This window comes from Benincasa hispida, chromosome 12 (genome assembly GCF_009727055.1).
Source record: "Benincasa hispida cultivar B227 chromosome 12, ASM972705v1, whole genome shotgun sequence".
Lineage (NCBI taxonomy): Eukaryota > Viridiplantae > Streptophyta > Magnoliopsida > Cucurbitales > Cucurbitaceae > Benincasa > Benincasa hispida.
Window position 1 is genome coordinate 10,296,416 of NC_052360.1, and position 17,944 is coordinate 10,314,359.

The 17,944-nt window shown below is 36.2% G+C and overlaps 1 non-coding gene across 1 annotated transcript; it reads left to right on the forward strand.

The window, feature by feature from the left end:
* Positions 1-1,906: 1,906 nt before the first annotated feature.
* LOC120068731 lies at positions 1,907-2,013 on the forward strand. Its single transcript, XR_005479355.1, has one exon. It is a non-coding gene; the product is annotated as a small nucleolar RNA R71 (small nucleolar RNA).
* Positions 2,014-17,944: the final 15,931 nt, after the last annotated feature.

Here is a 17,944-nt window from a genome sequence, read left to right on the forward strand (position 1 = left end):
AAGGAGAGATTCAGTGATGCCTGGGCGGGGTTCAAGGCGGTTGGTAAGAAGACTGTCCACACAACATGAACTTACAGACTATCTGTGCAAATGAAAGTTTTCTACCAAGGATTGAAATCCCTCTTCGCGGACCGTGTCAATGCGGCAGCGCTGGTGGTCTGACTCAACAAACATATGAGGAGGCTAAGAGTATACTTGATCACATTTCCAAAAATCATGAGGATTGGAGGGAAACCGATCAGAGATTAAGAGTCAAAGAAAATGATGCAAATAAGGGCCATCGCATCCCTGCTAAATCAAATGACTGCGATGAATGATTTTAATATATAAGGCATCCCAATTAATAATACGGGAGCGAAGAAAGGGCAAGTCAACGCAATTACACAGACAAACGCAAGTTGTGTCCTTTGCGGTCTATGCTCACTCCAATTGAGGAATGCCTAACAAACCCGCAGTCAGTATGCTCATGAAGAGATAATTTCTTCCCAATACTACACCCCGGGTGGAGAAACACCCCAATTTGCTTGGAATAATCAACAACAAAATTTCAAAACCTATGATGCAAAAAGAAGGGCCACTAGGGATTCTTTCAACGCAACGATGGTCACCGAGCAATCAAGCAAGTAGCTCACAACAACCCACAATCCTCTTCTTTGGAGAGCCTATTGAAGCAAATATATGAAGAAAAATGAAACGGTGCTTCAAATCAGGCCAGTCCATTCCGCAATTTGATTCAAGATAGGCCAGATTGCGAGTGAGCTAAAAATAAACCGCAGAGCGTTGCCTGAGATCAACTAAGCTCCCTCGCAATGCTGGGTAATGGGAAGAACAATGCTTAGTATTCTCCTTACTAAGTGACGACAACAACTGCGGAAGTAGGGGAGAAGCGTATTGTCACCCATCTGAAATGCGGTGATAACGAAGACACCGCTGACCTGTAGTTTGGAGAAGCCCGAGAAAATAGACCCTAAAAGTTGCGATCCACCCTTAAGCCTCTGGATCTTGAGACAGAAGAAGTCCAACCACCAGTGACTCTGCAAGATTGAAAGAGGAACAAAAATGAGGAAGAAAAATATCGTAATAGTGGCTGCAGCGCAAAATGCTATGATACCACCTAAAATGGGTGACCCAAGAATCTTCAAACAATCCCATGCTCTATCGAGAGGGACCTTTAAGTGCCAGACACTATGCGATCTTGAGGCAGGTATAAACATAAAGCCGCTATCATCTTCAAAAAATTGAATGCCGGCACACTTATGCCCACAAAGGAAACTCTCCTGCTCACGGGAACTTCTCTATATATTGCTTCAATAGGCTCTCCAAAGAAGAGGATTGTGGTGGTTGTTGTGAGCTACTTGCTTGATTGCTCGGTTGACCATCGTTGCGTTGAAAGAATCCTAGTGGCCCTTCTTTTTGCATCATAGGTTGAAAATTTTGTTGTTGATTATTCCAAGCAAAATTGGGGTGGTTTCTCCACCCGGGGGTGTATGTATTGGAAAAGAAATTATCTCTCATGAAGCATACTGACTGCGGGTTTGTTAGGCATTCCTCCATTGGGTGAGCATGACCGCAAAGGACACAACTTGCGTTTGTCTGTGTAATTGCGTTGACTTGCCCTTTCTTCGCTCCCGTATTATTAATTGGGATGCCTTATATTAAAATCATCATCGCAGTCATTTGATTTAGCAGGGATGCGATGGCCCCATTATTTGCATCATTTTCTTTGACTCTTAATCTCTGATCGTTTTCCCTCCAATCCTCATGATTTTTGGAAATGTGATCAAGTATACTCTTAGCCTCCTCATATGTTTTGTTGAGCAGACCACCAGCGGCTGCCGCATTGACAGCGGTCCGCGAAGAGGGATTCAATCCTTGGTAGAAAATCTTCATTTGCAGATAGTCTGGTAAGTCATTGTGTGGACAGTCTCTTACCAACCGCTTGAACCCCGCCCAGGCATCACTGAGCGATTCGTCATCTTCTTGTTCAAAATTTGTTATTAATTTTCTTCTCCTAGCATGCTCAGTTGGTGGAAAATACTTCTTCATAAACATTTCCACCACCTGTTCCCACGAAGTAATCTCTCCTTGTTCAAGCAAATAAGCCCATTTCCTAGCCTGATCACAAAGAGAAAATGGGAACAACGTTAGTCGAACTTCTTTAGCAGAGATGTTCGAGAACACAAAAGTATTACAGATTTCAATAAAACTTCGGAGGTGGGCGTGTAGATCCTCGCCACGCCTTCCTCCGAATTGACCTACAGTCCAGATCATCTGCAGCATCATCGGTTTCATCTCGAATCTACTTCTGTTGAGGGCACGACTCATGATTCCCGAAGAGAAATCATAGAGGTTTGGCGATGCATAGTCCCAAATCGGTCTATTGCGATAGTTTGCCAACAGAATCGGATTCGCCATGACATTATTATCATTTGGTGCTCTACCTTCAGGCTGCTCTGCCATCTCTTCTTTATCGAATTGTGGTGGCTGTTGGCGGTCTCTCAATCTTCGTCTAAAATTTCTCTCAATCTTCGGGTCGTAATTCGCCAGAGATTGAGAGTCCTGCAAAGAAATAAAAAAAATTACCGTTAATAAACTATTTTGTCGAAGTCCCCAACAACGGCGCCAAAAACTTGATGCGTTATTTTATTAAGTGGAAATATGGATGATATGCATTGATGGAATTGCGTTGTGCACTCAAGTTTCCCAAGGGAATTCAAGTGTAAATTCCTCTGAGTTTCCTGGTAAGTCCGGGGTCGAACACTGAGACTTGTGAAAATAGATTGCGTTGATAATTTTTTATGAAAACTTTGCGGTAACCGGGAAAATAAATAAAGTTTTTGGTTGTAGATTGCATTGATTAAAAAGAAATAAATAAATGCGGCGGATTTGAGAAACGAAAGTTGCATTGATAGATGCAATGAGTATGAAATGAACGGGTTGAAAAGATCTTTAGCTAGCATTACTTGGGAATGCGTCAGACCATGCGATCATGTTACTACCATGTATAGCAAGTCATTTTCCCATGTATATGCGATGCTCCTAAATCTAGGGCGCATGTGTTGCATGCAAAATGTCCATAGAGCTTATTCTTAAGTCTCTAATTTTTTCCTATGCGATGATGCAAAATGCATGAAAGCAAGGTGACCGCATACAATCGTATCCTATCTCTAGGATGCATGTGATGTGTTGATAACAAATAGTGCTCATTGCTAAGCGCCTATCTCTTGTATTATGCATTCTAATCTGACTCTCCCAAGCTTAGATTTTGACCTGACCTTCCCAAGTCTAGATCCTGTCCTTAGACTACCCTCCCAAGTATCCCTAATGAACGAATGAAGCATACATATAGAAGATAATTGAAAAGAATGAAGATTCCCTAGTTGTGCTAGCTAAATGCTTCTCAACTCATTCAACTAATTTAGCTACTCGTGCGTGAATCACAGAGAGTGAACAAATATAGAGAAAGAAATTCCATTCTTATAAATAAGTTAAGTATAAAATGCCAATGGAACTTTAAGGTAGAGAGCCTGGTAGCAATTCCTTGTTGACCGAGGCTTTTCGTACAGAATCTCTTTTCTGATCTAAAGATATTCCCGCTTTCGCAGGCGTCGGCCCTCTCCCTGTCTTTGAAGCTTCCGGCACTCTCCTAAGCTTATCGGAACGATCTATCGGCACAACTTCTCCTCGCGTCCGCCTTAAAATGAAAGAAACTAAAAACGAAGACGTGCGAACTGGAAATAAGATTGTAAAAGTTGTGAACTTGTTAACCCTTTTTGAAAGAATGCACTTGGTATTTATAGGGCATCAATGGTGAAAGGCGGCTTCTCTCTCCTGGTTGTACCGATGGGACAATTTAATTCCTGATTGACGCACCGAATGATTGTTACCGATAAAGCTGAATGTACTTTATGACCTTTTTCGGCTATCAACTTAATTTGGATACGACTGTCATCAGCTTTCTGTCTCATCACTCTTAATTGGCCTTTCACCCAGATGCGCCCACCATATTGCACTGACCAAGTTGCGACGATCCTTCTCAGGCGAATGTTTGCAAGCACGATCAACGCAAAGTCTTGCGGTGAAGTTGCGCTCGACCGATAATTTCTTATGATCGCAATCTTGCATTGCGTTATCGCATATTCTGCACAAAAATAAAAAAATCAATAGTTCTAATGCGTTGAACGCATGCGACCGCAATATTATACAATTTATGCTTAATGGACGCAATTTAACATATTTTATCAACGCAATCCAACATTGTTTAAGAACTTAGCACTATGATAACGTGCATTTCTGCCCGTTATCAAAAGTTTCTTGGTTCTTAAATAGATAAGGGTATTTGGTGATCATTTATTCTTCTCATCCCATGTAGCTTCTTCTTCTTGCTAATTTCTCTAGAGAATTTTCACTAAACTTATTTCCCGATTACGAAGTGACTTCTTCTCTCTTGTAAACTGGAGTCTCTTCATATTCCAAGTTTTCACTTATTTATTAGGGTTCATTGTTTACTACATGTGGTAGGTCAAGCACGTATTTTCGAAGCATCGATACATGAAAGACATTATGTATTGTAGAAAGGGTTGGTGATAACGGCAATAGATAAGCTACTTGGCCAACACGCTCCAATACTTCAAAAGGTCCAATAAAGCGGGGGCTAAGTTTGTCTTTCCGTCTGAAACACATAATGACTTTTATTGGAGCTACCTTTAAAAATATGTGATCTTCTACTTTGAATTTTAACTCTTTCCTTCAATTATCAGCATAACTCTTTTGTCTGTTTTGAGTTGTTCGCATTCTTTCCCAAATTAGCTTAATTGCCTCTGTTGTTTGCTACACTAACTCAGGTCCCAGTAGCATTCGCTCCCCCACTTCGTCCTAGTGTACCGAAGATCTGCACTTCTTTCCATATAGGGCTTCAAAGGGAGCCATACCAACTGTCGCCTGATGACTATTATTATAGGAAAAATCTGTAAAGTTCAGTTGCAAATCCCACGCTCCTGTAAAATCCACAGGCACCATTCTATATGGTGCTTTAGATATTGATTCAGCTCTGGGAATTAGGTCTATACAGAATTCTATTTCTTGATTAGGTGGTAAACCTGGAAGCTCTTCTGGAAATACATCTTCAAACTCTCTTATTACAGGAATGGCCTTAATTTCATTCTTTTGGTTTCGTAAATCCCCCACACTTGCTAGATATGATGAAGCTCCATGGTTGAGTAAATGCTTAGTTTTTAAGGCTGAAATTATTCTTGGGGCTTATTGTATATTAGAACTCTTAAATTTAAATTTGGTTTCTGTTGGAAAGATGAATATGACCTCTTTATTATGACAATCAATGCTTGCATAGTTTGCTACTAACCAGCATACCTAGTATTATGTCAAAATCACTCATGTCTAGAATGATAAGAGTCACCCCTAGTTTATGTCCCGATACTGACAACTCACAGTTTTCCACCGTTGAGCTGGCCAACATAAATACTCCGACAGAAGTAGGTACAGATAGAATGTAGCCTAAGGCCTTTGATGTTAGTTAAGCATGTTGTGCAAATGTTGTAGAGATAAAGGAATGACTAGAGCCTGAATCAAATAAGGTGAAGGCATAATACACGAGGATGGGTAATGTACCTATAACAACTGCACCTTGATTCTCTGCCTTTTGACATTTAACAGCAAACACCCATCCTTTCTGTTGCTGGGTAACCTTGTTACTGGTACGCTGGGTAGTTTGGCCATTTGATACTTGGGTGACGAGGGAAAGCCTTTGCATAGTGACCCGTCTCGCCATAGTTGAAACACACTCTTAAGTTCCGAGGACATTGCCTCTGATGGTGTTTTCCACAATTTTCGTACTTAGGATATGTGAATATTTGGCTCTTCTATTGTGACTGTAAGCCCTGAGTGTGTTGGGAATTTTTTGCTTGCCGTTGGAAGCCTTGTTGGTTGAATTTCCTCTTTTGATTTGGCATGAAACCTTATTCAGAAGTTGAGGTTTTGACAGCAAGATCTACTTCCATGAGTAAGGCCAACTCGAGGGCAAATGCATACTCTTTGTGTTGGAAAGCAGTAACCGTCCCCCGAATGCCTTCTTTTAATCCCCAAATAAACCTTTCCACCTTCTTCTCTTCTGTGTCCATTAGACGAGGAACAAAGTGAGACAAAGCAATCAAATTTCCATTCATACTCCACCACCGACATGTTCTCTTGACAAAGATTAAGAAATTCCACTTCCTTTTGACATCTCACTGTCAAAGGGAAATAATTGTTGTAAAAAGCTTGAATAAATTTCTGCCACGAGATCGAAACTTTGATTGTTCTTTGTGTGGATTCCCACCAGAACTTTTCATCACCTCTTAACATGAAGGTGGCACAATTTACTTTTTATTCTTCTGGGATGTTCATGTGGCCAAAAATGGTTTCTATTTCCGCTATCCAATGCTTTGCTATAGTTGGATCCACAGATGATCCATCAAATATTGAAGGATTGAACTTCCTGAATTCTCGAATGATTTTTGAGTCATTTGTATCATTGATTATTGGTGTGGTGGATAAAGTTGTGCTTCCATTACTCATATTCTGTATTAGTATTTGTAGTGCTTCTCGTGTAAGTAACACGTAAGGCATTTGTCCATTTTCTTGATTTTGAACCTCTGTGGATTCACTTCGAGGTCTGCCTCGTCATGTTGGATTGTTGTGGTAGCATCTTGTATACACATTCTTTCATTATAAGGAAGCAATCTAATCCCACTTTTTTTTTAAATCTCATATTTATGTTTACTAAATTATTTACTAAAATACTTGTTTGAGAATTCCACTTACCAGATTATTTGGCATAACTAAGGGCATCACTTAACAGGACAAACCATCAAACACCACAACTCTTCTAATGCAGTAGAGCCTACTTGGCTCAAATTCTCTGATACCAAACTGTAATGACCCTATCCTTATATAACAAGGTCCGATCGCTACGACATGCATACTTAGAATTTTCGATCATTAGATGAGTTTTGGTAAAGATTTCAAAAGAAAATATCTAAAATTTTATTAATTAAGTAGCAAAACTATACAAAAAGTTTATTTTACAAAACACCAGGATCCATAAAATATTATCGTAGTGGAACAAAATGCATATATAACCAAAATAATGAGTTTGATGGTTGGCCCCTTGAGTGACGTCCAGTCATGCCACCTACGTTGTGTCCTTACCTACAAAGTCTGTAAAATAGGATGAGTATATAATATATCCAGTAAGTAGTTTTCACTTAAGGTAGTGACCAAATGCATAATCACATGCAACATGTCATGAAAACATATGATTGGGACCGAAAACATATACTTATAATAACATGAGGTGGTTGGTTTCCAACGTCAGTTCCTCCGATGAGGACTGAAGTGGAAACTAACCCATCTGATGATTAGCGGGTCATGCAGTCAGTACGGCCAGAGTAGCATCCAACATCAACCATTAGAAGAAACGTAAGATTGGACTAGAGGGGTGCAACCATACATACCCTGCTAGTCCCTAGCATAAACTCGACATAGAATTGGGTCTAGAGGGGTGCAACCATATATGCCTTGCTAGCCCTGGACGCATGACCTTTATCTAATTAAAATTTAATCTTATTTCATCATCGTGAACAAACATAATGCATGGGGTGCCTTGTCGAGAAACGTGTTTTAAACATGTAATGCAACATAACAATAACATAATTATGCAGCACAATAAAGGTACACTATCATAAAACACTTAAAGAGAGGTTGAGATAAACTACTTACCTCGACTATGATCCTTAATTATTTCTAATTATTCCTTATGGTTTGATCCTATAAAATGCGTAAAGCACTTATAATTAAAACTTATTTTAGGACTATTATGTTAAAGAACTTGATGAATGTAGCTTATTTATCTAGAGAATTATAATCATTATGTCTTGAGAGTGTTAGGTTTTATGTCCTAAAAACTCGCAGTTTGTAAAATGATAAACATTTTCTATTATCAATATACTTGTTATTGATCTCATAAATTGTATGAAAGTCTAAATCCAATAAACTAAGACCCATGACTATTGTATGAGTACTTGAACTTTATGCGGAGACATAAGAGTGGATCAAGTTCGAGTAAATAGTCAAAATGATCTATGGTACATGAATGAGGTTGGGTACCTTATTCTGTTAACACCATTAGATACGACCTACTCTGTAGTTGTTACAAAGAGTTGTAAAGTACTACATACGATGTGATCCTAATTCGTACATGTTATAACATGAGGAGTGGGGGCATCTTATGCAATGAGTTTGCATAAAATTCGGACCAAGAAATAAGTCACTCTTACTTTATAACGCTGTTTACTGTTTAAGACTGACTATTTCACCTAGATGACCTAGGTAATTCGATCTTAATCCTGAGCTAACTTTGAACTCCTTTTTATTCGGGATTGCCCTTAGATTTGCATAGTTGAGGGTTGGCTGAACAACTCTGGCTCAATAAGACTCCCATTTCAGGGGTAAGATTGGATAGATAGCTGAGGACATAAGGTGTAAGACGGAGTTCACACCTACTAAATTTAGGGATAGGAGAAAGGTTGTTCTCTCAAGTACTGAATCCAGGTCTTGTACAAGGGGCCCCACCCTCTCACTGGGCTGATAGAGTTTGGTTTGGTGATTGGATCACAAACCAGTTGTTCATTAGAGAATCAGTAGGGACTTGAGGAATAAGACATAATCTACGGGGTAAAACAGATATTTGACCCAGCCGTTATTACGAAAACCTGTGAAGGGTCGACTTGCTGATTATGGTTAAATCATGTGGACATAATATATCTACAGTGAAAGGGGTGCAATTATGGGCTTTAGTGGAGTGACCCATTAGTTAACGAATGGAGATTAATTTGGTCTAATGAGTTTAGCCAATTAATCTCAGATCGTTAGAGCTCATGATCTGTAGGTCCGCGATGTCCCCCTACGCTCGTAACGGACTTGCTCTAGAATAGCATGATAAGTTAATTTGAAATGTTCAAATTATAATTAAGAGAATTAGTAATTATATGAGATATAATTATGCTTAATTTTAGAATTAAATGGAATAGGAGAATTTATATATTTAAATATGATTTAAATATATAAAGATATATGTGTTAAAGTTAATTTAATATTTGATATTAAATTAATTAAGTTTTATTTAATAATTAATTTATGAAATTAATTAATTTTTCATTTTTAAAATCCAAATAGATTTATTAAATCAAATTTCGATTTTTAGATAAAATTGAAAAAGAAAACAAAAACACATTTAAATGAAAAAATGGATTTTTCCATTATTCATCACTTAACTAGCAAACTCATGAAACAACTATTTGGACTTGTCTTCTCCAAGCATGAGCTACATCTCATGTAGCTCTTCTCTTTGCATGTTGATCTGCAATATAATGAAGAGATTGGAGTGAAAATCGAGCATGCAATCTACAGAATTGTGAGAGAAAATTTGGTTTTAAGAAAGGTTCTTCAACAAAGGTTGCTGCAGTGAGCTATTCTCCTTCATCCCTTGATTCAAGCTTGTTTTGAGTCCCACAACTCAATCTAGAGTACCAAGAGAATAGTGGGAAAGATCTTGAGGTGGTCTACAATATATGGAGAAGATTGCAGTTGGAGATGGAGGTTTGAAGAAGTTCTTCAACAAGTATGTCTTGAAACCCATTTTTTTGCAGAAGCATACTTTATTTTATGCCAAAATTAGTGAACTTGAATGCATAGATGATCCTTGTTCTTCCACTGCAATTGATACAATCCTAAAGAGAGTACTAGTGTAATTACGGTTAATTGTTTAACAATGAGATTACAAATATTGATGATGGTGATAATAATAGTATTAGTATAATAATAGTAGTAGTACTACTAGTGGTATAATAATAATAATAATAATAATAATAATAATAATAACAACAATAATAACATTATTATTATTAAAAATATTAGTAGTAGTAGTAATAATAATAATAGTATTAATATAATAATAATAATAGTAATAGTAAAATAATAATAAGAGTAATAGAATAGTAATAGAATAACAACAACAACAACAATAATAGTAATAATAGTATTGTGAAATGATTATGACAATAATTACAGTAGTCGTAGTAGTAGTAGTAGTAGTAGCAGCAGCAGTAATGATATTAATAATATAATAATAATAATAATAATAATAATAATAATACTACAAGAATTTTGGGCTTTAATGTCAGTTGAAAAAAGTAAAATCGGATGTATAATGTCGGTTTTTTTTTTTATATAAAAAAGTGGATCTTTAATGTCGGTTTTAAACCGACATTGTAGGGGTACCTTGAATGTCGGTTTTAAACCGACATTAAAGACCTGCTTAATTTTTCCTTCTTCACTCTCCCCCTATTTTCTATTTTCCCCAATTTTTTTTCATATTTCCCTCTTTACTCTCCCCCCTATTTTCTTTTTCCTCTCATTCTCACACTTCCCTCTTCAAACCCTCTTCTTTCTCACTTCTCTCTTCCAAACCCTTGCCATTCGTCCGTCAATCGTGGGTGAAAAGTCTGTCTGGTGTAGATTTGGCTTCGGTGCAGGTCTGTTCGACGTGTAACCCGCGCGACCGCACTCAGTCGTTCGGATCTGCTGCTCGTTCTGTCGAAGTGCCACAACCAACCCGGATCTGATCGTGGGTGAAGCTCGTTTTGTCGAAGTGCCACAACTCGGTCTGCTGCTCCCTCTTCAGTTATTTTTCTGTGTCTTATACTCTCGGTTTGTTAAATAAGCACCCAAACTTGATACGCTAATTATGTGTCTCCAGCTCTAAAGTTCATATTCCTACGTGGTGTGTGTGTCGCCGTTCATTGTTCGATTTTCCATTGTCGCCGTTCATCGTTTGATTTTCCCTCGCTGCGTGTCACTACATTTTCCACCTTTCGTCTTTGTCCACCGTGCTGCCATCTAGATCAGTATGCTCTTCTTCTCTTTCCTCTCTTAAACTCACAATAATTTTTGTTCTTATGTTTACACCTCTCAACTGTTTGTGTAAATGTCTCAATGAAAGCCAGCTGCGATTTCACTCCAATATGTCTCTTTGCTCCTAGATTTGGGCCTTTTTATGTATCTAAGGCCTTTGAAATTCGATTTGATTAATTGTTTTGTTGTATATGATACATTTGTTGAAGTATTGGCAAGAGGCATTGCCAAGAGTTGCTCATGCGTTGGCGTGAGCAAAAACAGTGAAAGTGAAATGTTGAGCGCAAGACACTGGGTAGACGATCGTGTAGCAAATGAGTAGCGCTACACGATGAGGTAGACGATCATCTAGTAAGTGAGCGACACTACACGATTAGGTAGGCGATCGTGTAGCAATGCAGGGAGCTAAACGATGAGGTAGGCGATCGTGTAGCAATGCAGGGAGCTAAACGATGAGGTAGGCGATTGTGTATGCGGGCACTGGACGATTGTGTAGCAATGCGGGGAGCTAAATGATGAGTAGATGATCGTATAGCAGATGCGCGGAGCTAAGCGATGCGCTAAACAATCGTGTAGATATGCGCGCCATGTTAAATGATGAGGAGTGATGCGCTAGATGATCGGGCTATACGATAGGCAAAGTACTGTATGATCAGTGTAAGCGCTAGACGATGAGTGTAGAAGCTAAACGATAGCGCTAGACGATAGCACTAGACAATAGCGTTGAGTGTTAAAGCGATGTGCGGGCGCTAGACGATAGCCGTGCTGCGCTAGATGATGAGCAGAACGCTACATGATAGGTGGAATGCTAAGCGATAGGCGATGGCGTTAAGCGATAGGCAGATGAGTTAGACGATAAGGTGTTAGCGCTAAACAATGGAGGTAAACAATGGGCACGGTAACTAAACGATGGCCTATGTGCGAGATCATTTACTAAATGATTGAGCTACACGTGGGCAGCTGGAGCTAAGCGATAGATGTAGGAACTAAATGATTGATTGGCTTGAGAACATGTGCATTATACTAATTAAATACTCTAAAAGAATGTTTGACTCACAGTTTTAATAAGTTTTAGTTGATGAGTCCAACTTCATCGTTATGCTACCAAAAATTTTCCATTATCTTCGTATCTCATATCTAGGTAACCAAGCTTCTCTTCTTCAAGATCTTAGAAAAGAAGATTCTCTCATTTATTCAACTATTGAGTTTTCTTGTTTTGCAGGTGCAACAAAGGAGTAAAGATTTGGTATCGCAACCTCTTTATGCTTTTTCTTGGGGAACTCTAGTAAAGAATTTTGCCTTGAATGTACCATTTATACACATTCCCAATAAACACGGTTAGTTGAATATGAATTCTGATCACATTTTCACTTTCAATCCTTTATCTTAAACCTTTTTTGTTTGTGATCCTTTGAACAACAGTGGTCAGACAAAGATGCCTATAACCAGACACTGCTGAAGCTAGGGGGGTTTGTTCAAGAATTATGAGGGATCCATACTTACCAAGTGGAGAGGGACAGTAAACTCATAATGTTTGTATTACTTGTAATTTGTGTTTTCAAGGGCTGAATTATTGTACGACCTTTTAAATTATTATAGCAGAATTTGTGAATTAAATGTAATAGATTTACAATCTATACATAAATAACATGTCATAGCCATAGTGTTCGATGATGATGTGTCATGTTATACTTTTTGACTAAAAAATGGATTCGACAATGGAATTTAAAAAAAAAGGGACAATAATTGATAAAACAGACAGATTCTGGGCTTCAATGTTGGTTTAAAGGGCTTCATTTGATTCTTGGGCTTTAGTTGCAACCGACATTAAAGGGCTTTAATGTTGGTCGGAACGGACATTAAAGGGCTTCAATGTCGGTTGCAAATTTCATTAAAGGACTTTAATGTCGGTTGCAACTGACATTAAAGACAGTGTTATTAAAGCCCTTTAATATCGGTTTAAAACCAATATTAAAGCCCAAAATTCTTCTAGTGGAAGAAGAAGAGACTGGTGGAGAATAAAAAAAAAAAAGTTAATATTTAACATTGTATTAGTAGTAATAGGAGGTGTAGTAAAAGGAATAGTAGTAATAATAGCAATATCGTAATATTAATAGTATATAATAGTAGTAATAAAACTTCAAACTTTTGTTAAAGGAATAATATTAAGTACGTACCTTATAAATCAAAAGCTTGTTTATCATTAAATTTTAATTTTAATTTAACTTACAAATAATAATGTACTACAACTTACCAAAGTTGTGTGCATATATTACTACCATAATACTATTTAACTTACATAAGTTTTATGTTACAAATCACTTATTAACATATTTATAGTCTAAGAGTTGAAAATAAAATTGTAACATTCAAATATTAACAAATTTGTCAAGTTAACAATTTTTTTTTTATGATTGTAACCCTATGTATATTAATTGTATTCTTAAAAAAAAAAATGTTGAAAGGAGTTGAATTTTAATTTAACTAAAAGTAATTAAAGAATAAAAGGGAAAGAAAAAAAAAGCTTATTTCTCTATTATCTCCTTGATGTTGTTGCACTTCACCATTTTTATCTTAAAAACAAGGAAACTACCTATGCCTTTATATAGGCTAATTCCACCGCTTCTCTTCCTCTTTTTTTTTTTTTTTTTTTTTTTTCTTAACTGATTTTCCTTCATTCTTCTTCTATTTTTTTTTTCATCTACTAACAGACTTTGCCCTTTTGTTTTCTTTTGTTTTTTTTTTTAATATATCATTATTACTATTTTAAGTTTTAATAGTTTTTATCATTTGATCTAATCTATATTTGTTGGGATTGTTTTTTGTTTTTTTTTTTTCATTATATTGTCATTGTTTTATTTTCAAGATATTTTTCTTACTTAACAATTTGTTTAATTTTTATTTCATATTATGTTTGTTATTTAATGTCTTATGAGATTTATGAGTCAAATTTTAAACGGTAACATTCGACATTTAATTTTCTATATTGTTTGCCTATAAATTTAGAATGTTACAGAAATCGAGACCCACGACACCGGAAACCACTTCTGAAAACTGGAGATCCACGCATTGAACTAAACCCCTGCAGACCAGACCCAAACGCCGAGAGACTGCCGCTGAACGTACACCTTCACAGCACCACACTGTAAAATGCCTCTAAAATCGGAACTTTCAACGGTGCAAACAAAGGCAAAAAACCTACTCGTGGTGGATGCTTCTATCTCTTTCATTCTGCAGAAAATTTCAAAAGTGTGTGTTATGCAGCTGCTACCCTAAAAAACCCCTCCCTTAAGGCTTCTCACGATGAAGCTAATTTTAAATTTGTCATTCGCCTTTATTTACTTAAATGCCATTAGACATAATTACTTAATTGTCCACTTATTTAAAACTCTTATAAAACATGTCATTTTCAACAAATCTCCCTCGTAACAAAGGTATTTAAGGTATCAAGCTAATTCTCTAATCTTCCTATCATCTAGATTTTATATTTAGCTCATTTAATAGGTATTTAAACCTATGAGCTAGAAGAACTTTGGTTAACCATATCTGACAAATTCTCAATTATATGAACTTTGATGAGTTCAACATCTTTTTTAGCAATCACTTCTCTGATAAAATGAAATTTGACTTAATATTCTTAGACCGTTCATGATGAGATGAATTCTTCGCAAGATGAGTAACACTATGACTATCACGACGAATGATAGGAATAAACTCCTGAGATAACAAGTTACGAACAATTCTTTTTAACCACACTATCTCCTCAAAAGCTTCACCAACTAACATATACTTTGACTCAGTAGGAGACCAAGCAACAACTGGCTGTAGAGCAACTTTTCAATTGACCATATTACTATACAATTGACAAATGTGACCTGATAAAGACTTTTTTTAGTCAAGATTTGCAACATAATATGCATTTGTGAAGCCTTCCAGCAGTGTTAATTGATCGCAATCCCTGTTAAAACACAATGATACATTAGTACTACCTTTCAAATATCGAAGCACCTATTTAACTACATTCCAATGCTCCTTCCCAAGATTTGACAAGAACCTACTTATCATACTCATACGATAACCCAAGTTAGGCCAAGTAGAAATGATCATATACATAATGCTTCCAACAACATCATAATAGGGAATTTTAGACATCTCTAATCATTCTTGTTCACTAGTAGGACACTGAGATGAAGAAAGTCTAAAATGAGATGCTAAAGGTGCCGAAACTGCCTTATAATCAGACATATTATACTTCTCAAGCAGTTTATGCACATAAATCTCCTACGAAATGGTTAACAAACCTCTCTCCCTATCTCTTTTAACATCCATGCCTAAGATCTTTTTCAATTCACCTAAATCTTTCGTTTCAAACTCACTACCCAAGTGTTTCTTGAGTTCGTAGATTTCAACATAATCCTTAAACACAAGTACCATATCATCTACATAAAGCAGTAGATAAATATATGTACATTTATGAGATAGTTTCCAGTAAGTGCAAGAATCATATGAGCTCCTGTGAAACCCCTGCTTCAAGATAAAAATAACAAAGATAATTTACCATTATCTTAATGATTGCTTCAGTACATAAATGGACTTGTGAAGACGATAAGTCATGTCTTCCTTTCCTTTCACCTCATAACCTTTAGGTTGAGCCATGTAGATCACCTCCTCCAATTCTCCATGAAGGAATGTTGTAGTGACGTCCATATGTACAAGAAACATATCAAAGTGAATAATAATAGATAAGAATAAACAAATGGATGAATACCTCACCACTAGAGAGAAAATCTCATGAAAGTCAACTTCTTTCTTCTGTATATAGCGCTTAGCCACTAGTCTAATTTTATACCTACTAGGATTTATGCCCTAAAGCCTTGTAGTTAATTAGTTATTTGATATAATAATTGATTATTTTAAATATGAAATAATTAGTTATCCATTACGGGAAAAATCCAAGATCATTTCATGAGACTTTAAGAGTATGTAGTAGATATACAAGTGGGTCATGTTCAAGTAATAATCTAAAGGGTCTATAGTATATGGATTAGGTTGGGTGCCTTATCTTGGTAACATTATGGATATGGCCTACTTTGTAAGTGTTACAAACAATTTGATCCAAATCATTCGTGTGATATGCGAGTGGGGGATATCCTATACAATGAGATTGTATAAGACTAGATCGCGAAATACTTAATCTATGTGTGTAACACCATTGTCTATAGATTAATATTTCATAGGAGGATCATATGTAACTCGATCTCAATCCTGAGTGAGTTATGGACTCCTGTCTATAAGGGTTGTCCTTTCTTTTGTATGGGTGAGAGTGGTCTAAGTCATCAACTCAATAAGCCTACCATTTTAGGTACTTGTCCGAGTGGGAAGTTGGGAACATAACTACGCAAGATGGAATTCATCCCTTCCTGCTTTTAGGGTAAGCAGATGAGTAGTTCCAATAAATATTGGTTTCGGGTCTTGAATAAAGGATACCTGTCTTCTCATTGGCCTGAGAGAGACTTGTTTATAATAGGACCATAAACAAATTGTTCATTAGAGAGATCTGTGGTACATAAGAAGTAAAAGGTAATTATAGGATAAAATGGTAATTTGACCCAGTTGTAATTACGAACTCATAAAGGATCAACTTACTTGTAATGATTAAATCTATGGACGCTAGATATTCTACAGTACGAAGAGTGCAACTATGGGTCTTTAGAAGAGTGACCTATAGTTAATAAATTTTGGTTAATGTAACTAAAGAGTTTAATTAATTAACCTTAAATCATTGGAGCTTCTAATATGTAGTTCCATTATCTCCCTACTAGTTCACCATGGATTAACGAGGTCCAATTAGTTTTGAAAGAATTTGAACTGTTCAAATTAATTAAAGAAATTTACATTAATTGTATATGATAAAATTAATATAATGTATATTGATACACTATAGTATAAAGTAAATTTTGATTAAGATTCAAAATTAAAATGTATATATAATAATAGTAGAAATAGATATTTAAATATGATTCACAAATATTAAAGTAATATGAATTCAATTCATATTAAAACTATAAGTTAAAATTAATATGAATAAGATTCATATTCGAACTATTGGATATAAGAGAGATGAATATTTGAACAAGATTCAAATATTTAATCAATTAATTATGGAATAATTAATTATGTAAATTAATTAATTAATTAAATTAATTTAAGTTATTTATTATTTGTTCATAAATAAATTAAATAAAAGAAGTAGGTGGTTATTTAATTAATACCTACTTCACCTATTAAATGAGAATGGGAAAGTTACTCAAAAGGGGAGTTAGTTTTTCCCTCTGTAGTTGAGTTTTGTTGTGTTCAACCTCCCATCTACTCTCTCAAGGATTTTACAAGATAAAGGAGTTCTCTGTGAAATCTCCTATCCAAAATAATTCCCTATTCTCTTTCAAAATGTTATTCCCACCAACTGGATCCTTTACTAGAGAATAGCAAGAAAGATCTGATGGTGGCGCCCCAACAATGTTTATGGAAAATGAAGGGATCGAATCCCGTAGCGTAAGTATTGTGTACGAATGCCTCGCATCTTGCAATTCGATTTTTACATAAACAAATTCATTATACTAAAACAGAATATAAATATGTAAATTAACATGCCTTTGGAAAATATTAGAATAGTTCTTACCTTTAGATTCTCAAGCTTCACGAACAATCCTCTCGAAGTTCCAACGAATAGATCTGCCAACGATCTTGATCACGAATGTTTTGAACAATCTCGAACACTACCATGAGAGTAATCTCGTTATTCTCTAGGATTCCAATAGAGGGATAGGTGGTATTCAACTATTGGGATAGAGAGATGAGAAAATGCTTTTGGAGAGTAGAAAGGATTTTCTTTGTGGCTTAGGAAAAATTTACACAAACAAACTCATACCCAAAAGGGCCATAAGGAAGACTTTATATAGAGAAAGGTCAATCCATT